Here is a 24,368-nt window from a genome sequence, read left to right on the forward strand (position 1 = left end):
AATGAGGAAAAAGGAGAACATTCTTTCCTCACAAAGTTCTACTAAGTGTCTTCTTCCATAAACCAGGTTGTTCTTACCCTATACTTGTCGGTTACTTTCCTTTGCTGGATTCAATCAATGACACTTGAAAGTATTATCATCTTCAGACATGTAATTACATTTTGTTTTAATCCATTTGTTATAAAATAAAACAAATTTTGGGGAAAATATGTCTATGCTATATTTTCTTCCATGCCATAGTTATTAGAAGTTATTAAGTATTATTTTAATAGTTTCATTATTAAAACTTGAGGAAAATGTTTTGTTACTGATAGCACTAATTAGTTGCACCTTTTTTTTGGTATTTTTCCATATCTGTATATTTGTTATTAAGCTTCTAACATTGTATTTTCCCCCTACTGTTGCCTTCTTAAAATTGCCTCAAATTATAAAATCTATATGATGATCTGTATGTGTTCATTGACATATTTAAATTTTTATCTAATATGCACATTTTATATGATATTTTCACCCTATTGTAACTGCTCTGAAATCAATAAGGAAGTCCTTCATTAAAGAAAAAACAAAATACCACAAAACTCAGTGAAATTAGGATTAGATATCTATCCAGAAATATTTAGCAATGATAAAGTAGAAACATCCACTTCTCTTATATACCAAAACATGTTTATAGCTATGAAAGGTGCATTTTCTTTATTCTCTCTTTATGGAACATCCAGGTTGATTACACAGTTTGGTTGCTATGAATATTGCTGCCATGAACATGTTTGTTCATATTGATTTATATTCTTTCAGTATGGATCCAATTTGCAATAATGGTCTTCAAGATATGTGTCTTTTTTGTATCGAGTAAACTTCCATCATGATCTCCATATGGGTTGCACTAGTTTACAATGCCACACCACCAAACACAGTTCCTGATTTATTTCAACCTCTCCAGGAGTTTGTTTATTTGCGTGGTGATAGCTATTCTGGTGTGTAAGATGGGATCGCAGTGACTTTCCTTTTTATTTTCCTATGTATTTCCTATGTGGATAAGAATCTCAAACATTTCATTTATTTACTAAACACATTGGAAGTTCATTTTTGATCAATGTCTTTCTTTTTCTTTTGGTATTTGATCAATTTTTAAGTTTTATAATATTTGATTTTTCCCATTCCAAATACTCACTTTAGTAAGAAGATTTTTTTCATTACAGTGGTGTATTGCTTGGATATTTTGATTTTGTGAAGGCTAAGAGAATTTGATATTGTTCTCTCAGTCAAATTATCAGCATGTAAAAATGAAGTGAACCTGATTAAATGAAGTTCTTTCTGCACATTTTCTCCGGTACAGATTTCTCTGATTTAAGAAATGTATATTTTATGTCATACTGGATGCCTAACTAAGTCTGTGTGTGTGGATGATTCAGTAAGAATTGCAGAATTCGCCACATAGATTTTGGAGCAAAGGGTTACAGCTGGTAACATTGCAATGATTTAGAACACAGCTGAGGCTGAAGCTGTGATCCCTTCTACCTGTGTTCAGCCCCCAATCTCTTCTAATACACCGCTCATGTCCCATGCGGCAGTTTCTTTTTCTAACCGAAATGTTTCTAAAGCTTCATCTTATTCTTGCCTCCTAGTATGCCAACATGAGGGGAGTGAAAGCAAGCAAGGCAGATGTGACAGAGGAATTTATTTTTTAAAATTGTGCAAATACCATACAGAGGGGTTACAATTACATGGGCAAGGTAATGAATACATATCTTATCAAGCATTGTGTCAGCCTCCTTTGATTCCCCTTCCCATCCTTTCCTAACTCCCCACCCCCACCCAGCGGTCCCCCCTCAGACCCCCCTCCCGCCAAAGTTGTAAAGTTCATTTTTCAACATAACGTCTTGCACATCTCATTGCTGCAATGGATCCACCTGTATCCCAATTTAAATAATTTGTTTTTTTTTTCACTTCTCCTGCACTAAGTATGCCAACATCAAGTGCAGTGAACACAGGGGGCATACCGTGGCGGAAGGACATACAAAGCAACAAAGAAATCATCTTATAAATATGATAGAAGCAATCACAAGAAAGAAAAAAAAATGAGTTCTTATCTTGGGGTTCATTTAGCCTAACATCAACTTATCTGACAGTTTTTGCTTGTCTCAGACATGTACTAATTATTGAAAATAAGGGACCTATGCTTCTTTGGGCCTGGCTTACTTCGTTTAAAAAAATTTTGGTTGGTTTTGGGGTTTGAACTCTGGGCCTGGGCACTGCCCCTCAACTCTTTTGGTCAAGGCTAGCACTATCCCACTTGAGCCACAGTGTCACTTCCAGCTTTTACAGTGTCACTTCCATCATATGTGGGGCTGAGGAATCGAACCTAGGGCCTCATGCATGTAAAGCAAGCACTCTACCACTGTGCCACCTTCACAGCCCTGGCAGAGGGTTTTTATCTGAAGATCCATCACACTTCGGAGCTTCTGGCTGAAAACTCCAGAAAGACAAAAGTGAAGAAACACTTAAGAGAAAATGTAAAACAGAAAGCCACAACATTTAACCCTAAAACCAGTTTCTAGAATAAGGAGACTCAAGAACTGGTGTCACCTGAGGAGAAAGAGGAAATATTCAGGAAGAATGAGAAGGAAATATTCAGGAAGAATGGGAGGGAATAGAGAGAAAGAGACCTAGACTACTTAGAGCTGGGACCTCAATGTGAGCTTAATTTTAATATGGGAAACCAGACCCAAGGACGCAATACCTTACAATTTTGATTACTCTCTCTCATGCTACAAAGCCTATTCCAGATCTACTTCCACTCAGCATGGTGTCCATTCTGGGATCCAGACTGATTGCTGGACGTTTCCAGGGGATGCAAAGAGTGAAAACCAAAGGGCTAAAGCTCAGAAAAGACACATGCCATCACTTCTCACATGTCATTTGTCAAAGTAAGTTCTACAACCAAGCCTGGTATCAGTGGGGATGGGAGTAGATATTGAGAGCATTATAATAATATCTACTATTATTATCATATAATAATCTAACATCTATTGTTTCATCAAAGGGAGAGGGATAGCATTTCTCCCTTTTTAGGAGTATGGGACAGGGCATTCTATAGAATGTCTTCAATTGGGGGTTCTCTGCCACGGACCGGCTCTGTAGGGAGGATGGAGGATACCTAGGGGAGGAACCTGGAATAGGGGGGGAGATGGCACCAGACAACTCACACACATTAGGAGTGGATGCTGAGTACGATTTAATGCAGAGGATAAGAAACTTTTATAGCAAAAGTCTCCATAAGAAAGGGCAAAAGGTTACACAATCTTACTGCAGGACTTCATTCTTGGGTGGTCACAAGCTGGTCGCCTGAAAGGCACTTGTTTCCTGCTTATCTCTAAGAAATATAACGGGTTTCGATGTTTGTCACCATCTAACCATTACCTTATTTCTATAGAAGCTTTAATTGTCCCATAAGATCTTTCCTGTTCCTTCTTTAATAGTAAGGTTACGGAGGCCTAGATCTAGCAAGTCTCTTAGTAAATAAAAGAGAGTAACAGGAAGTTCTTTCTCCTAAGTAATCTCAGCAATTGCCATACATTCATTCTGTTCTAGCTGCGCCTACAGTTTCTGGTAAATCTCTTACAGACAATTCCTTCTGCTGAAGGGACTTCATGAAACCCATTGTCTACTAGCCTCCTTAAGAGGGCTTTCAGGGTTTCACTTAACTCTGGTGAGTTAGTCATATTTTTAAGACACTCATCAGATGTTGGAGTCTTCAACACTCTTAAGAAAGAGCTTTGAATAAAGGAACGTTGAGCATGAGTAAGTACAATGAGCAGCAGAAACAGTAAAAGATTAATAGGCACTCTTATACAGTGAAGAAAAGAAAAGAAAAGCAGAAACACATCTTTCCCAGGGGTTTGCCAGACTTTCCAGGAGTAGGCCTCTTTGAAGCCCTATTCTCCGAGGTAGACTTCGGTGAAGTCCCAATACTCAGAGATAGGTCTCTGTAAAGCCCCATTCTCTGAGGTAGACTTCAGTGAAGTCCCAATACTCAGAGATGGGCTTCTGAAACCCCATTCTCAGGCCTACTCCACTGGAGTAAGCCTGGCAGCTCTCTGAATCTTTTCTCCCGAGATTGTGGCTATGAAGTTTCAGAAAGGAGAATTACAATGGAAAAGTGAGTTCTCAAGCTTGGTACTGATGGCTGACACCTATATTCCGAGCCTGAGATCTGAGGATTATGATTTGAAGTCCGTCTGGGCAGGAAAATCCATGAGACTCATCTCCAATTAAAGAAAAAGAGCCAGAATTGGATTTGTGGCTCAAATGTTAGAGCATTAGCTAAGAGTGGGTAGATGGGGACAGAATCTTGGTTCTGAATTTAAACCCAGGATTGGGGGATGAGAAGAAATGTGTTCTCAGTGCATGAAATCAAGGGTGTATGGTCAACATCACTATTGATGTTAACTTTGGGGTAGAGTTGATCAGTTTTATTCTGGAAAGGATTTGTTCCACTCTTCTCTGTCCTGTATTCTTTAAAAGAAATAGCTTTGAGCAATCTATACCTAAGATGTGTGGATTGCACTGAAGCACTGGTTTCATTTTTTTCTACTTACAAAATGATACATAAGTAGTGTACAAAGGAGTTTTAATTTAATATGTCGGTTTGTGAGTACATCTTGATCAATGTCATCAATTTGATCATTCTTCTCTTCTCTTTTTTGATCTTGTCTTCTCTATCTCACCCCCTCCATTTACGTGGTCACATTTTCACACATGTACATTGAATATTATGACTGGATTCTCCCACTGAACCAGTTTGGCAAAGAAATTTCTTCATTATACAGGTAAAGAAGATGAAGAGGACTACAAGCCCAAGACAGCATAGCTATTATTTTGCATCGAGATTATTTGACTTACAAAATCTCCACCCAAAGAAGCATTATAAAAAAGAACATGGCCAGGAACTAGAAGCATCTATCTTTGTGTGTGTGCTGGTTTTGGGGCCTGAGTGCTGTCCCTGAGCTGCTTTGCTAAAGGTTAGTACTCTACCACTTGAGCCACAGTACCACTTCCAGCTTTATGGTAGTCAATTGGAGGTAGGAATCTCATGGACTTTCTATCTTGGGCTCATTTTAAACCACAATCTTCAGACCTCAGTCTCCTGAGTAGCTCTGATTGCTGGTGTGAGCCACTGGCAGCTAGCAAAACATCTATTAGTTGTCCCAATTAAACATGTGGAGCAATAGGTCATTTGATACTGGTGACACTCAGATAATGATTCCTCTACTTGTTCCTTTCTGGTGTTATTACTAGTGTGATAATGCTTGCTCAGGTTTATATCACTGTGCAATCATTGCTCCATTTTGTTCAGTAAAGAGCTTTTCAGGACAGGAGAACTGTGAGAGGAGAATATGGGATGAAAATTTTATCTGTACTTCTTGTGGCCTGGCAAAAGCTTCTCAGAATGTTTGCAAGCAGAAATAAGAGTCCACTTCGGCCGAATAAAATGAAAGACACACACCTGACACAGAAGCAGTGCCACAGAAGGACAAACGGGAAAACTCATCCAGGCTCAGAGCGAAGCATCAGTATGAGTTATTCAGGTGCGTGAAAATTTGTGAAGATTGTCTTTCTAACCATGGAGAAATCATTCAATGCTGACATTTACAATATGTTCCAGGACTCATATCTGTTTAGGTCTGTTTCCTCTGAATCATCTTTGATAAAGACAGAAATGAGAATGTAACAATGGAACCTAATTATGTTTTCTGAATGAGATTTCATCTCTTTCACAAATCAAGTAAGGGTTGTAATGAATGACTTGGATTTCCTGAGAGAAATACGTTTGATTCTTTGTTTCTATTAAGCTTATCAACTGAATAACTTTACATAATAACTTGTTATTATAACAAGTATGAAATAATTTTTTTTTATTTTTATAGGAGAAACCCAGTTTCTTTTTCTATAGAAAATATTTATCTGGCTTCCAACCAAAATCTTTACATCTCAGACTCCAGAGTACGTAGGATTGCAGGCATCAAATATTTTTGGAACGGAAAATCACTATGATATAGAACATGAGGAATGAAGAATTTAGACTAACAAGGAATATTTTGAAAACATTAACAAAACTGAAGTTATCAGAAACTTGCCTGCTTCAGTGAGGAGAAAAATGAGAAAGAAGTTACAGAGGCAGAGAATTGGAGACTAAAGAGAAGTGAGTGAATAGTTGTTTGTTAGAAGAGCTACTGAAGATTTCTTTTTAAGAAAATTCAGCTTGATATAGTGGTACATGTCAATAATTCTAACTACTTATGAGCTAGACTCTGGAAGGGATAGGAGGTTTGCAGTTGGTATGGTAAAATTATAATACTGAGACTTCAATATTTAAAACACACTGGTGACACATGGTGATAAGAGAGGCAGAAGTAGGAGGCTCATGGTTTGAGTCCAACCTAGGCAGTTAATAAGAAACTATCTGAAAATCAATCTAAAGCTAAACAAAGTGCTAGGTGTATGGATCAAGAACAGTTATCCAGCAAGTTTGAGGCCCTGAGTTCAATCCCGTCTCCTGAGAAAAAGAGACAAGAAAAAGGAAGAAAGATTATAATACAATTTTCAAGATATTTCCTTTGCAATTTTCTGCTACAATTTCCTTCTTCAATTGCCTTAAAATGTTTACGAAGTCACTTACACAAATGACTAACATCATTTGGGGAAATCACAAGGAAGTCTTTGCAACCAGCTTTGTAATAGAACAATTTTGTCAAGGAGATTTCAATGAGCTGAAAATGAGAGATAATGGGCTCATGAAATTGCACTTCATAGCTATGTGTCAGAATGTGAGCAGCTCATAAAGAGGATTTATTTCTTAAGAGAAGAGGAGGATTAAGTTGATTTATCAACTTAAAAAATTACGGTAAATTCTGTTGCTATTTGGGATACAATTTCAAGCAAGGTGTTAAACCAATAAAATTATGGTTGAGATTTTTATAAAAGCTGTAAGATAATTTTTTATAGATTTTTATAGAAGCTATTCAACAATTGTTGGATAAATCACAATAATGCAAAAATGTGTTCTGTGTCATCTGATGGTGTTACCTATCTCATCATCTAGGGTTGGAAGAATGTTATCTTCATTTTAAAAATGCAGAAATGGAGGCATGAGGAGAGTTGGTGTGTTTCTGAAGGCTGATGTGTAAATGACAATTGAGATTGAGCAGAACCAGAATCCATGGCTCAGATTTAATTCATGATTTGGAAACCCCGTGACTATACTAATATCTAAAACTCTTGTGCTAGCTGGGTGACATTTTACATGTTTCTTAGAGTAGTCATCTGTTTTTGAGAATTAAAGAATATACCTTGGGAAGGTGGTTCAGTGGTAGAGCACTTGACTTACATGCCTGAGGCCCTAGGTTCGATTCCTCAGCACCAAATAAGCAAAAAGAAAAAAAAGCTGGAAGTGGCATGTGGCTCAAGTGTTAGAGCACTAGCCTCGAGCTGAAGAGCTGAGAGACAGTTCCCAATCCGAGTTCAGGCCCCACAAATGGACCCCCCCCCAAAAAAAAAGAATATACGTTTTGTGAAGTATTATGCACAGAATATGAAACAAGAATTCCCTGAATTCTGAAGTTCTTTATGTATTTCCCTTTAAATTATTATTTTTAAGACTCAAGATAGTGAAATTATTAACATTCCTTACATTCCAGAAAGCATTATTTGAACCCATTTGGAAGAATTTCTACAATAGTATTGTAATGTATGGGTTTTTGATGTGCTTATTTGCCTTCTCTCTGTATCTGCTTAATTGGGTTATTTATTGTATAATTCATGTATTAAGAATTCTTTATATATTATGAATAAAAGCTATTTGACAAGAATTTTATATTTTGCTTCATTATATTAGCAAAAATGTCTGCTTTGTGTTTGAATAGATTATGGGCTTATCTGAGGATGTGCAGGACAAGAATTAAGTCACATAAAGAAGAAGGAAAGAGAGGAAAAGGTGAAAAGGATAAGATAGGAAGAAAAAAGATCAGAAGTTCAGTAGAACTAAACAAAAAACAAAAAGATAATTTAAAAAGAAAAAAAGAGAAAGAAAACAAAAAAAAAAAAAAAGAATGAAAAACACACACTCACATATCCCTAAAATAAAAATTATAAGAGGAAAAAAAGTTACTGGAAAACGATTTTTTTTTCAAAAAAGGCAAAAATTAAACATTAAAAAGAGTTTTAGAAAAGAGAAAAAAAATTTATATAAGGTACAAAAAAAAAGAAGAAGAAAAAACTTCTTTGATTTTTTTGGGAGGGGTGGGAAAAATCCTGTATCTCCCATGTGTCGGTAACCAGCCTCTTGTTGGAGTCTCTTGTCTGCTTGTGGTTCTGCTGCTTGGTTGGTTTCTTAAGTCAGTTTGTTCGAACAGGCAGAAAAATGCTCTGCTTTACCCAGGATTTTGTGATCCTCCTCCCAGGCTAGTTCAATGGGAGGCAGATCTACTTTTGAGTATCACAAAACAGGGGGATGCAGTGATGAGGCTAGGTTCTGGGTAGAGTTGAGGCCTTTCAACAAACAGTGGCTTTTCCCGGGGGCTAGTTTGTGAAAAACTCACAGAGAACAGCCTGGAGCCATTCTCAGGGTTTCTGTTTACTGAATTTCAATTGATTGTCCTGGCTGCTAGAGGGAGGGTCAGCCTCTGGCTCTGATTACCCAGTGAAGAAAGCCACTCCTTGGGCTGGCGCAGGAGCTGGGTGACTTTTCCCTGGGTGGAGCTGAGTCTGGTAGGTCATGCCGCTGTTAAGTTCTTGTGATATGCTAATTTACTCGTTTTATTCCAAGGCTTGAGTTGGAGCTAGCAGCTCCTCGGAGCTTTGTCGGTATCCAAGATGGAGATCTCCTGTACTGGGTGGTGGAGGGGTGGCCTTCCCTCCTCTGCTCCCTGAGAAGGAGTGAGGATGTTAGGCTTCTACTCACACTGAGTCTTGGTTCCTGGGTCATCTCTGGTCTGTGAACTGCAGGATGAAGATGTCTGCTCCTTGTCGGTTCTGGCTGGTGTTGAGTAGAATCCGCTCGGCTGCTGCTTCTGGCTCCTTCGTCCTGGACTCTCTGTGGTTCAGGTATGGTGCCTGCGATCACCGCTGCCACCGCTGCCGCTGCTGCAGCAGCAGCTGGCAAGAGCTCAGATGTGTCTCCTTGCCTGGATTTTCCCTCTCTGGCCTGACTGTCTGTCCTGTGATGGCATACTTGGTGTGATCTCTGGCTTAGGACTGTTCACTGGAACTCTAAAACTGCTTTCTATGTGAGAGCTTGTTTAGACTCCAGCTTCTCCTCCGCCATCTTCCCAGAACCCCTATGTGTTTGAATAAAAATGGATGACATGTTTGCCTGATTTCAGAGCAACTGGGAATATTTTCATTCTAATGCAGTACTCTTTATCAGATCAAGAAAGTTCCCATATAATAATTTTGACAAATTTTTACCATTCTGCTAGTTTGAAAAGATAAGATTTATTTTAGAGTTACTGCAGGGAATTCCCCTGTGACCAGTCTCCTCTACAGGCATGGAACCCCTCTTTGCAAACTGCTGATCATAATGGAAGCAATTTTTTGTTTGTTAGGAATATAAATTTTTTTTTCTCATTGAATAAAACATATCAACTTTAATTAATTTTCACTGCTTTTAATTTCTATCTTAACAAATTATTTTTTTTAATTGTATTTTATTTTATTTGAGAACATACTGTACAGAGGGGCTACAATTACATGGGCAGGATAATGCATACATTTCTTACCAAGCATTGCGGCCTCGTCCTTTGTTTACCCTTCACTTCCCTTCCCCGCCTCCCCCCTACCCCCAACCAATTTTACCCCCCTCCCCCCACCCAATTATACCCCCTTCCACCCCCACACTGACATTGTAAAGCTGGTTTTGACATGACATTTTGTACTTCTCATTGTTGCAACAGGTCCACCTGAATCCTTAAATGACTTGTTTGTCCCCATCTCCTCCACATGTTATACTGACATCAAATGTAGTGAAAGCGGGGGTTACACTGTGGGGGAGGGACATACAAAGCAACAAAGAAATAATCTTACAAATGCGTTAGAAACACATGCATGAAAGAAACGAAAACATTAAAATACATATTTAAGGGTTCATTTTCCTAACATCACATTATCTGACCTTTTCCGCTTGACTCATACCTATACTAGATATTGCAAATAAGGGAAACCATGGGACCTATGCTTCTTTGGGCCTGGCTTACTTCACTTAATATAATTTTTTCCAAACCTTTCCATTTCCTAACGAATGGGGAAATGTCATTCTTTCTGATGGAGGCATAGAATTCCATTGTGTATATATACCATATTTTCTTGATCCATTCATCTACTGAGGGACATCTGGGTTGGTTCCAGATCTTAGCTATGGTAAATAATGCTGCAATAAACATAGTTGTGCTGGTAGCTTTAGTGTGGTCTTGTTTGTAAACATTTGGGTAAATGCCCAAAAGTGGGATTGCTGGATCATAGGGGAGATCTATGTGAAGTCTTTTGAGGAACCTCCATACTGCTTTCCAAAGTGGTTGAACAAGTTTACATTCCCACCAACAATGAAGTAAGGTTCCTTTCTGTCCACATACCCTCCAGCATCTGTTGTTGTTAGAGTTCTTGATTTTTGCTGTTCTAACTGGAGTGAGGTGATATCTCAATGTTGTATTTTTGCATTTCTTTTATGGCTAGGGATGTTGAACATTTCTTCATGTGTCTATTGGCCATCCTTGTTTCTTCTTCAGAGAAGCTTCTCTTTAAGTCTCTTGCCCACTTATTTATTGGGCAGTTGTTTCTTTGAGGATTTGTTGTTGGGTGGTTTAATTTTTTGAGTTCCAAGTATATTTTAGATATGAGACCCTTGTCCGTTGTATGGCTAGTAAAGATCTTCTCCCAATCGGTGGGCTTTCTATTGATCTTGCCAGCTATGTCATTTGCCCTGCAGAAGCTCTGCAACCTTATGCAATCCCATTTGTCCAACCTTCCTTTGATTTGTTGTGTTTCCGGGTCTCTATTCAGAAAATTTCGACCTGAGCCAAGGAGACCTAGGGTTTCTCCTATTCCATCCTGTAATGTTTTCAGAGTGTCTGCTTTGAGTTCAAGGTCTTTGATCCATTTGGAGTTGATTCTTGTGCAGGGTGATATATAAGGATATAGCTTTAGTTTTCTACATGTAGTTAACCAATTTTGCCAGCACCATTTACTGAAGAGGCTGTCTTTCTTCCATTCTATTGTTTTAGCTTCCTTATCGAAGATTAGATGGCTATAGGTCTGTAGGTTCATTTCTGGGTTTTCAATTCTATTCCATTGGTCCTGAGGTCTGTTTTTATGCCAATACCAAGCTGTTTTGATTACTATGGCTTTATAGTAGAGTTTGAAATTTGGTATTGATATTCCTCCAGCAGTGTTCTTTCCGTTGAGGAGCGTTTTTGCTATTCGGGGTCTTTTATTGTTCCATATGAATTTTTGGATTGCCTCCTCTATTTCCTTGAAGAATGAGGGTGGAATTTTGATAGGTTTCGCGTTGAATTTGTAGATAGCCTTGGGAAGTATTGCCATTTTCACGATGTTAATCTTGCCAATCCAGGAGCATGGGAGGTTTTGCCATTTTTTAAGTTCTGTGTTGATTTCCTTTTTCAAGATTTTAAAATTTTCATCATAGAGGTCCTTCACTTCTTTGGTTAAGTTAATTCCTAGGTATTTTATTTTTTGTGGTGCTATTACAAATGGAGTTGCTTTCCTAATTTCAGCCACACTTTTCTCATTGTTGGCATACAGAAAAGCCATTGATTTTTGGGGGTTAATTTTATAACCTGCTACTTTGCCAAAGTTTTGAATCAGCTTGAGTAATTTGGGAGTGGAGTCTATGGGATTCTTTAAATACAAGATCATGTCATCTGCAAAGAGGGAGAGTTTTATTTCTTCTTTCCCTATTTGGATCCCCTTTATGTCTGCATCTTGTCTTATTGCTGTAGCTAGGCATTCTAATACTAGATTGAAGAGAAGTGGAGAGAGTGGGCATCCTTGTCTTGTTCCTGAGTTAAGAGGAAATGGCTTTAGTTTTTCACCATTGAGTATAATGCTGGCTGTAGGTTTGTCGTATACAGCCTTTATTGTATTGAGGAATGTTCCATGGATTCCTAATTTTTCCAGAACTTTCATCATAAAGGGGTGTTGGATCTTGTCAAATGCTTTTTCTGCATCTATTGAGATAACCATGTGGTTCTTATTCTTGCTCCTCTTGAAGTGATGAATAATATTAATTGATTTGCGTATATTGAACCAGCTTTGCATCCCTGAAATGAATCCTGTTTGATCATGGTGTATGATTTTTTGGATGAATTGTTGAAGTCGATTGGCCAAAATTTTGTTGAGAAGTTTTGCATCAATGTTCATCAAAGAAATGGGTCTATAGTTTTCTTTCTTTGATGAGTCCCTGCCTGGTTTTGGGATGAGGGTTATGATGGCTTCATAGAATGTGTTCGGTAGTGAGCTTTCTCTTTCAATTTCATTGAAGAGTTGGAGGAGTATTGGTGTGAGCTCTGCTTTGAAGGCCTTGTAAAATTCCGCTGTAAAACCATCTGGTCCTGGACTTTTCTTAGCTGGGAGGTCTCTTATTGCTGTTTCTATTTCAATGCTTGATATGGGCCTGTTAAGCTGGTTTAACTCATCTTGGTTTAGTTTTGGCATGTCAATATTTGCTAGGAAAAGGTCCATTTTTGTCAAGTTCTCAAACTTATTAGCATAAAGTTTTGAGAAGTATTCCCTTATAATGTTCTGAATCTTGGTTGTTTCCGTGGTGATGTTTCCATTCTCATCTCTGAGTTTATTAATTTGGGTGTGCTCTCTCCTTTTTCTGATAAGGTTTGCTAAGGGTCTGTCAATTTTGTTAAGTTTTTCGAAGAACCAACTCTTTGTTTTGTTGATTCTTTCTATAGTTTTTTTGGATTCTAATTCATTTAATTCTGATTTAATTTTGATTATTTCTTTCCGTCTACTGGATTGGGGTTTATCTTGCTGCTCTTTTTCAAGGAGGTTTAGATGTGTCATTAAATTGTTAGTTTCCGATCTCTCCAATTTGTTGATGTAGGAGCTCAGAGCTATAAACTTTCCTCTGAGTACTGCCTTTGCTGTGTCCCAGAGGAGCTGGTAATTTGTGTGTTCATTTTTGTTGAATAGCATGAACATTTGAATTTCCTTTCTAATCTCTTCCATGACCCACTCATGATTCAGCAGTGTGTTGTTCAGCCTCCATGTGATACCGGACTTTCTTTGGTGGCTTTTGGTGTTGAGTTCTAATTTTATTCCCTTGTGATCAGAGAGAATGCAAGGTATAACTTCAATGTTTCTGAATTTAGACAAGTTTGCTTTGTGGCCTAAAATGTGGTCTATTTTAGAAAACGTTCCATGTGCTGCTGAGAAGAACGTGTATTCTGATGCTGCTGGGTGAAATGTTCGGTAAATGTCTGTTAAGTCTAGTTGATCTATGCAGCTGTTTAGATCTGCGGTTTCTCTGTTGAGTTTTTGCCGAGTTGATCTATCTAGTGGGGAGAGTGGTGTGTTAAAATCCCCAACGATTAATGTCTTTGGATCTATCTGGGATTTGAGGGAAAGTAGTGTTTCTTTGATAAATTTGGGTGCTCCATTGTTTGGCGAATAGATATTTAGAATTGTAATATCCTCCTGAAGGAGAGATCCTTTAATTAGTATGTAGCGACCTTCTTTATCTCTTCTCACGAATTTTAATTTGAAGTCTATTTTATCTGATATTAGGATTGCAACTCCTGCCTGTTTATGAGGGCCGTTTGCTTGGTAGATTTTGTTCCAGCCTTTAACCCTGAAAATATGTTTGTTTTTACGGGCAAGATGTGACTCCTGCAGGCAGCAGATAGAAGGGTCTTGTTTTTTAATCCAACTAGACAGTCTATGTCGCTTAATTGGAGAGTTCAGTCCGTTAACGTTAAGAGATAGGACTGAGAGGTATTTGGGAGTTCCTGCCATGTTATCCACCTTCTTGGGGGCTGTGAAAACTGGGTTCTTCCTAAGGTTCTTGGATTCTCAGTTTGTGTGCAATTTCTTGGCCTTTGTTGCGTTCTTGTTGGTTTTCTATGTGTAGGACATCTTTAAGAATCTTTTGCAGGGCTGGTTTGGTGGAGATGTATTGTTTCAACTTTTCTTTGCTATGGAAGGTTTTTATTTGGCCTTCAGTTATGAAGGAGAGTTTAGCTGGGTACAGTATTCTTGGTTGATAGTTGTTTGTTTTTAGGGCATGGCATACGTCATTCTAGGCTCTTCTTGCTTTGATTGTCTCTGCTGAGAAATCTGAGGTGATTCTAATTGGTTTCCCTTTATAGGTGATTAACCTTTTCTCCTTGACAGCTTTAAGGATCTTTTCCTTGGTCTGGGTTGATCCTGTGTGGATTATAATGTGACGGTGAGATGTCCTATTCTGGTCTGGTCTATTTGGGGTTCTAAAAGCTTCTTGTATCTGAATAGGCCTATCTTTTTGTATGTTTGGGAAGTTCTCTGCTAGGATCCTGTTAAACAAATTTCCTAGACCATTAACTTCTGTTTCTAGGTGCTCCTCTACACCCATTATCCTTAAATTGGGCCTTCTGATGGTGTCCTCCAGGTGTTGGATAGACCTATCATATTTCTTGGTCTTGTCTTGGATGGTTGTATGTTCTTTCTCTATAATATCTAGGCTGTCTTCAATCCCTGAGATTCGATCTTCTGCATGGTCTAACCTGCTGTCAAGACTCTCTACTTTGTTTTTTATCTCTTTTCCTTCTAATTGGTCAGCTTTGATGGCTTCAAGTTCTTTGTTGAAGCTCTGTTTTAGGTCTTGTATGAATTTCTTTACTTCCTTAATTTGGTGTTCAGTGTTTGTTCTCAAATCACTTAGTTGATTGGTTATGGTTTCTTTGGACTCCCATTCCTTCTGTTGGGTTCCATTCAGCATTCCCTTTGTGGTCTCCCTGACTTCCTTCAGCTCTTTGTTAATGGATTCCATGAATGTCTTTAGTGATCTTTGTGTATTCTCTACCTGGTCTCTTAATTCGTGAATTACTCTTTGATTAGTTTCCTCCCTTCTGTGGGATTCCTGCAGTTCTCTTTGAGTGTTCTCTGCCTGCTCACGCCATTCCTCCCTTTCTCTTTGAGTATTCTCAAGTTGTTCACGCAAATCCTGTATCTGTTTTTGAGAAGCTTCCTCACGCTTATGATATTCCTGTATAAACTTCTGGGATGCCTCCTCTCTCTCCCTATCACGCTCATACAGAGTCCTTTGTACATTGTCAAACTTCTCATTTATCATGTTTGCTATTAGTGTTTGTAGAGCTATTTGGGAACTCTCCTCTGGATTATTCTTTATCTGTTCTAATCCCTGATTATCAAGGTTGGGAATTGAGATACCCGAATTTGCCATTTTTCTTGTGTTTTTCCGGCTTACTCGGCCCATTTGAGATAAAGATTGCACCAGTTTTGTGCTAGAACACTATCTTAAGGCAACCATCAACCAAAGTTTGCATTTGTACAGTCAATAGTCTACAGATACAATCTAGTTCAACAGATACATCTATTCAACATCAAACGACTATATGTTAAAGGACTTCGAACCGCAGAAAAGAATTTGGAAAACCAGAAATTATTAGGATTAGTGAGAGATGTGGGTAAAAAATCGGAATAGATTGGTGTTGGGAGGCACAAGGAGAGTTAACTATGTCCTAATCACAGTGCAGGAAATGGGTTGGGTAGGATGCAAGTAGAGAGAGAGAGAAAAAGAAGAGACGGAAAGGGGAATAAAGAGAGACCAGAAAAAGAATAGAAACGTAAAAATTAATGTTATTATAGAGGTTAAAAGACCATCTATTTAGAGAGGAATGTGAATATGTTCAGAGAAGGGGAGGGACATTGAGGAGATGTGAAAAGCTTTAAGGGAGAAGAAAAGATCAGAAGTTCAGTAGAGCTAGATAAAAAACAAAAAGATAATTAAGAAAGAAAGAAAAAGAGAAAGAAGACAAGAAAAGAAAGGAAAACTCTCATTCACGTAATTCTGAAATAAAAATTATAAGATGAGAAAAAAAAAGTTACTGGAAAACAATTATTTTTTCAGAAGAGGCAAAAATTAAAGATTAATAAAAGTTTTAGAAGGGAAAAAATTTATATACATATATATATATATAAGGTAACAAAAAACAAAAAACAAGCAAAAAAAAGAAAAGAAGAAGAAGAAAAAAAAAAAAAAGAAAAAAAGAAAAAAAAAGTCTTTTGATTTTTTTTTTTTTTTTGGGGGGGGAGGAGTGGGAAGAATCCTGTATCTCCCTTTTATCTGCAACCAGTCTCTTGGAGTCTCTGGTCAGCTTGAGGTCCTGTGGCTTGATTGGTTTCTTAAGTCGATTGGTTGGAAGAGGCAGAAAAATGCTCTGCTTTACCCAAAATTTTGAGATCCCCCTCCCAGGTTAGTTTTCTGGGAGGGTGGTCTGCTTTGAGAGTCACAAAAGAGGGGGATGTGGTGATGAGGCTAGGTTCTGGGTAGCGTTGAGGCCTTTCAACAAACAGTAGCTTTTCCCTGGGGCTTTTTTGTGATAAAGCTCACAGCGCCCAGCCTGGAGCCATTCTCAGGGTTTCTGTTTTTCAATTGATTGTGGTGGCTGCTAGAGGGAGGGGCAGCCTCTGGCTCTGGTTACCCAGTGAGGTTAGGCTGGCGCCTGAGCTGGGTGACTTTTCCCTGGATGGAGCTGAGTCTGGCAGGTCACTTCGGCGTTAAGTTCTTGTGACCTGCTAAATGACTCATTTTATTCCAAGGCCTGAGCTGGAGCTAGCAGCAACTCCGAGCTTTGTCGGTATCCAAGATGGAGATCACCGGTGCTGGGGGGGGGAGGGGTGGCCTTCCTTCCTCTGCTCCCTGAGGAGTGAGGATGTCGGGCTTGTACTCACGTCGAGTCTTGGATCCTGGGTCGTCTCTGGTGCCGAGTCTTGGATCCTGGGTCGTCTCTGGTCTGCAAGCTGCAGGGTGAAGATGTCCGCTCTTTGTTGATTCTTGCTGGTGTTGAGTAGAATCCGCTCGCCCGCTGCGTCTGGCTCCTTCGTCCCGGACTCTCTGTGTGAGCGCTCAGGTATGGCCCCCGGCTGTGGTCTCTGCCGCTTGCGACCCTGTCGCCGCCGCCGCCGCCGTGGCGGCTGCTGGCGACCACTCGGTGCTTCTTTTTGCCTTGGCTTCCCCTCTCTTGTCTAACTCTCTGTCCTGTGATGGCACACTTGGTGTGATTCTCTGGCTTAGGACTGTTCACTGGAACTCTAAAGCTGCTTTCTATGCGAGAGCTTGTTCAGATTCCAGCTTCTCCTCCGCCATCTTCCCGGAACTCCCAGAATTATTCTTCCATTCTAATTTTTACAAATTTTCTTGATTACCTATCATGATTTAGAGCTAGTAGAAGAAAGAGAGGGGTCTCAACCTTCATATTCCACTTAGTAATAATGCTTTCTCTATGTCACTCCCATAGATCTACATACTAGCCTTGGCTTTATTATTTCAACGCTGTCTTATTTGCAGAGTCTTCTATAGAGTATTGAACCATTATACTTAAACACAGAACTTCTCTTTCTCCTATTCCTATTGTTTCTCCTTCTGTTAACTTATGTACACTTGGGTAATAATGCACAACACAAACACTGACAAAAAATGTTTCTGAGAACCTTCTTCCCACTTAAAATTGGTCTTAATTAAGAGAGCACTTAGGAAATTTGAACATAATGTACTCCAGGATAATGTTTTTTATTTATGGTGAAAATGGTGGACACAGGGGTTAGAGTTACATAAGTAAGTTAATGAGTACATTATCTACCGAACATTGTTACTTCCTCTTTTGTTATTCCCCTGTCATTCCTTTTCTCCACACTGCCCCAACTCTTCCCTCCCATCCCCAACTAATAAAGTTCATTTTCAACATAGTGTCTTGTTCATCTCATTGTAACAACGGGTCATACTGTATACTTCTTTCAGCATTTTATTTCCCTTCCCCTCCCCACATTAGAAAAATGTATATGCAAGTTGCAGCTCACCGACCTCAAATACAGTGGAAACGGGTTATACCATGGAGGAAGAAAATACAAGAGAAACAAAAAAATCACATAATACATGGTTGATACATTAAAAACAATAGTAAGAAAGGAAAAACAAGTTGTGTCCGTATTTGGGGTTCATTTCACTTAACATCGTCTTATACAGCCATATGTACGTGGATAATGTTTTATAAGCCATGTAAATTCCATATTTTCTCATTACTAAGTTGTCTCTGAAACACGTGTTACCTCGTGTCTAAAGATGCCTTTGTGCTATCTCAATGAAGCCAGAAAAAATTCATTTTCCTGGAGCAATACCATAGATTGTTACCGGAAGTAAGTGGAATGAACTTTTACAGGAAGTAGAAACTGAATCCAGGAGAGAAATTGAACATAGAGAAATGACAAAGTTCAAGTTAATTTGTGCTCTCATTTTTACTGTATAAGAATATAATCCAAGGCTTGAAGGGAACTCTGTCCCTATCTTTTTCGAGTGTGCACTTTAGACATAAAACTTGTCTGTAAACTTCTAGTTGACAGTATTACAAAAGAAAACAATATGCCATTTGAAGGCCAGCATGGAAAAAAAGGAAATAACATTGTTTTACAGTGTTCTACTACAAAGAAACAAAGACATGGATGTTTTAAAATTTCTTATGCATGAATATTTAACTCCTGAAATGAGTTGTTGCAAAAGTCAGATATCCATTCCTTTATTCTGGTCCTGAGTTCACCATATCAATAAGGATTCCAAAAAGCAGGATCCAGTGAGTATGATCAGCAAAAGGAGCCTCTTTTCAAAGGAGTGTTTTAAGGATGGTCCCAAAGAAATATGTGGGTTTTTTTGTTTCTTCTTTGTTAGTTTAGTTTGTGCCGCTTCTGGGGCTTGAACTCAGAGGCTGGACCCTGTCCCTGAACAGTTGTCTTTTGTCTTTCCTGCCCACCTGCCCCCAAAGCTAGTACTCTACTGCTTGAGCCAAAACTCCACTTCTGGATTTTTGGTGTTTAATTACAGATAAGAGTTTGAAGACTCTCCTTCCTGAGTTGGCTTTGAACTAAGACAGTAAGAAAATCAAGTCACATAAACTGTATGGACTTCTCTCTTGAACCAAGAAATATTAGATGAAGTTTATTATAAAGGTAATATTTGACAATTTTTAAAAGAAGAGAATATATGCAGCAAAGAAGCCATAACTTAAATAACTCAGCAAATGTAGGTGCACTGAGTCATATTGGAAAATTTTTTCTGCTTTGGAAGATTACTATTGACTTCGTAGTTTCTTTTGGGGAAACTTCAAGTACATTTCACATTTTCATTGGTCGTGGGGCATGAACTCTGATCCTGGGCATGTGCCTCAGCTCTTCAGATCAAGTTGGGTGCTCTGCCACTTTAGTTATAGCATCACTTCCGGGTTTCTGGAAGCTAATTGAAGATGTGTCTCATGGACTTTCCTGATCAGGCTAGCTTTGAACCACAGTCCTCTGGTCTGAACCTCCTGAGTACCTAGGATGACAAGTGTGAGCCACCAGCACCCATCTCATATTTGCATGTATGTGCACTTAATGACACTGTAGACAAATAATGCAAATTTGAATCAAGTGATGACCTTGCAGCTTTTCAGAAAATTTGAGGTAGCAATAAATATGTCATCCTTTTCCATGTTGTTACATTAAAGACTCATGAGCCATTGGACTCTTAATTTAGCATCCTCTGAGGTCTGCATCGGTGGACTTAGTATAATTAATTTTTAGTAGAAAAATAGAGAAAGACTGAGATTATTAGAAAGCAAAGGAGATCAGATATGAAACAACAACATAGAATGGGATAAAACTTATCTCACAGAGATTAAGAACTACCCTAAGTGATTTAGAATGCTAAAGGAATGAGGAATAAGCCTACTTGATAACTAGTTCTTTAATAACCAAATATGGTTCCCTAGAACAGTTTCCGGTATAATTTAGTTATTATTATCATTTATTTCTTGCATCTGGATTTATTCCTTCACTTCTATCACAACTATTAATTAGCTGGTGCATTTTTGGTGCCAAAACTGACCAAAAATTTTCCAAATCTCACTTAGACTTAGATTAATCCTCACCTGATATCTAAGCACATTCTTGACATTAATTGCCATGACCTACCAACAAAATGTTTTTTTTCTCTCAATGCAGTCTTCTAATATAGGTAAAGTACATGAATTAAGAACTATTGTTAGGTCATAGTTGGAAGGAGCAATAATATATTCCAAGTATAGTTTCTTTATTTGGCATTTACTAGTTAAATGAATTTTTTTGCCAGTCCTGGGGCTTGAACTCAGGACCAGGGAACTCTTCCTGAGATTTTTCTTGTTGGCTTAAGGCTAGCACTCTACCACTTGAGGCATAGCACCACTTCTTTTTCTGTTTATGTGGTACTGAGGAATTGCACCCAGGGTATCATGCATGCTAAGCAATCACTGTACCATGAAGCCACATTCCCAGAGCCTTAAGTGAATTTCTTATGCTTTTTCATTCCATTACTATGTATTATAATTTAGGTTAGGTGGTAGAAAAGGAAGTGAAAAACAATACTAAACCCAGTAAGGCTGACATTACTGTCACATCCCTAAGGAAGTACAGTGTTAAGACCTTTAGGACTCATAGGGCTCTTGCATGTGACATTATTAGTTTACATTATTACATAATATTTTACATTATTATGTAAAAAACATTAACAGTCATCTCCAACATCTATAACATTCTGTTTCCACTTTCAAGTTCAAGAGCCAAAAATTTAAGCCTTTTTATTGATTAGATGTGTTTCCTAGGAAAGAAGAATGAGGATGTGGAAGGTGATGTTGGAAAAATATTTATATTGGCTCCCAGTCCACATTTTTTGCATTTTTAAAAAGTATTACTGATGAACTCCTACATCTTCTTAACTATGCTGTCTGCACAAAATGCAGATAAAGGAAGACATTGATTCTGGTGGATCGTCACATATATTAACAAAATCCAGTTCTGCAAAAAAAATTACTAGTATAACGTATTGACTATAAAATGGTTTCTTGTCCTAGCAGAACAAAATACAGTATTGAAATGATTAGTCCAGCTTTCTTTGAGATTTTCTGCTGTCTCAGTATCAAGATGTTCTCTAATTCCAGTAATATACAAGCATAAAAGATCTGATTTGAATATCTCAGTAGTTTTAGAAACAAAGGTACATAGTAGCTTCCTTCATGCAGAGGCGTGTGATGGCATGTATGACTGATCGTATTGTAATTATATTTTTTTTCCTCTTCATCTCATGTTGCATATTTTGGCATATTAATCTGTCCTGCATCAGCTTCCTGTAGGTGAGATTTACCTCTACTCTGCAATGTCAAGATGGAGCATGTGACTTACTTCAGCTTACAAAAATGAACCAGAAGTGGTGAAAGGCTATTTCTGGGGGAAGATTTCTATCCCATTGTCTGGGTTTAAGAGTTAACTTCTTTTCCCTTAGCTATAGAAATAGCATATTTCCAGAGAGAATCTTTTTTCAACTTATATACTGAAAGAATATAGCATGTGAAATTGAGGTAAAACTCAAACACAGGAAGAACTAAGCTAATATTAGAATATGATACTAAGATATTAGTTTCTTACCATTCTTGTATACCTTTATGATAGTTTCCTACAGCACTTCAGTATTTTAGAAATACTAAACAAGTACTAAACAGATAACACTTCCTGTTTGATGCTATATTTATTACATTTATTTTTTAAATAAATAAGCATTCTATATGTGGTCACTTGAGGCGATAACTTTTTCTATAAATGTGTATAATCACTCTAGAGCACTATATCTCACACCCACAATCATTATCCAGACCTAGTGATTGAGATGAGGAAGAACAAAATATCTAGATTTCTCACTTCTCTTTTCCTCTGCTCCTTTTTCTAGTGAGAATTCTCATCCTTTATCCAAATTCTCCTATTAATAAAGGAAGAATGAGACATTGTGCATATCAAGCAAAAGGCTTCAAAGCCAGAATTTTATTCTTTCAGAAATAGATGAAGTAAATCAGAATGGCTCAAGGAAGAAGGAAAACATGATTTTTTTCCCCTTACTAGTTTCAACAATAGAGTCTGAACACAACTCTAAATATTTAATAAACCATTTGCTTTGGCTAATTTTTAAAAATATAGTGTTTTAAAATAAATAATTTTAAAAATAAAAAAATTAAATATATAGTAATTTGTTGTTTGCTTTTGGTAGGCATGAAATAATACTGCATTAACATTGTGTGAGTTGAAAGGCTAAATTTTATCTGAATCTAAACAAAATGAAAAATATATGATGTTAAGATAAGTAGCGTTTAGGTACATTTTCTACATGACATACACACAGGGACATTTTTTTCTTCTTTTCCTCTCCACATTTCAATAAGCAGTTCATGTAATTCAAATAGCTGTGTTTATTTCAGAAATAGATTAGACATAAAAAAGTTAGAAGAAGAGAACCAGGATTGGTGGTGCATTCTTTAAAAATATCAGTCAAATAACTATTAACCATAATTCCAAAATAATAACACACAAATGCTCTTGAAAAGAGGAGATTGTAAGCATAATATACGAAGAGTGATAGTGCCAGAACTGCTTCAGGAACTGCTCTCTGACATTTAAGATTTCTAGTACATGACAATGTTTTAATCAGGATTAAAGGATTTCAGGAACTAAATTTTTTTTAGTTATATTTCATTGAAGAAAAGTAGAAAGAATGCTTACACACTCATTGTGGTAGGCAGTAAAATACCTTCCCAAAATATCTATAGTCCCGAAATATCTAATCCATCAAATGTAGATTTACATTTTATATATGTTTGTAAACTAATCACCTTTGATTACCTAAGGAACACAAATTTGAATAATTATCAGATGGGGAAAGTATACTCAAAAGTCCCAGCTGTAGTTCGAGAGGGACATTATTAGGTAAGAACCATCAGAAAGATGTAAATATGCTACATTAGAAGACAACAATCCAGATTCTGAAGTTTCTGGAAAGCGAAACAGGAAGTAAATGCGTTTTCCACTAGAATCATCTGAAAAATATTTCAGTTCTATAGGGGGCTCAATTTTCATCTAGTGAGAATTATTTTAGATTTTTGTCCATTAGAACTGTAAAATGATAAATACGGATTGTTCAAGCCAATTAACTTGTAGAAATATTTTACAGAAGATTTGATTTAGTAAACTAACTCAACTACAGCCTCTCCTAATGCAACCGCAAGGTTACCACATGTCCTAGTTTCTGAGAATAAGAAAAAGTTGCCACCAGGTTTGTACACATGTAAGATATACATACTACTAAGAGCCTTGAATTAATGAATTCTTGAAATTCTAAATAATATTTAAATAAGCAGGTCCTTTTCTTCATTTTCACATTTGGGAATCACTAAGTACCAAAGTTTTGTAGAAAGCTAGGGTAAGAATATAGAAATGAAATCTGTCTTCTAATGTTATAAAGATGATTTATGTCACTTTGATTTACAGTTGTAAGGTAATAAAAAAATAAGGTAAAACAGAAACAGTAAGTCAATTTTATATCTTTCCTAACTTTCCAACAGAAATTAGAGAATCCAGTAAAGATACAGCAATCCCAGGATGATACAGGATGTTATAGGATCACTAGATGGTGAAAAAAAGGTAACAAGAATGGGTCCCCTGGAACAATGGGAAACAAAATCTACACCTACACATTGTGATATAGCTTGAAAATAGTTTCTACAATGCTAAGTCTTTATATTTTAGGTTTGTTTACACAGCAACTTTACTCTCTAGGAAATGATTCTTTATTAATACTCAAGTGTTTGCAGCTTATAACCCAGCAACAAATAATGTTTTTAAATATAAACAAGCATGATACTAAGAGTAACCAAAGCTACTTGCATTGCTATAGCTGATAAAGAAGAATGATCTTGGGGAATAGTCAACAATCTTGAATTTTTTCAGACCTTTCCTCTTCTCCAACATGAGAAGTCATAGTCCAGATATGTCTCATGGACGTTCCTGCCTATGCTGGATTTGAAATATGATTCTCACCTGTCAGCCTCCTTAGTAGTTAGGGTTACAAGCATGAGCCATTGGCCCCTAGCTACATAATTTTTTTTACACATTTATGAAGTATGAAGTGGCAATCCCATTCAGTTATATGTTGCTTAATGATCAAGCTACATCATATCCATTAATTTCTGCATGTAACATTTCTTTACAGTGAGAATGCTCAAAAACTTATCTTCTGGCTGATGAAA

This window comes from Dipodomys merriami, unplaced genomic scaffold (assembly GCF_024711535.1).
Source record: "Dipodomys merriami isolate MVZ:Mamm:240054 unplaced genomic scaffold, mDipMer1.0.p SCAF_278, whole genome shotgun sequence".
In the NCBI taxonomy this organism is placed as follows: domain Eukaryota; kingdom Metazoa; phylum Chordata; class Mammalia; order Rodentia; family Heteromyidae; genus Dipodomys; species Dipodomys merriami.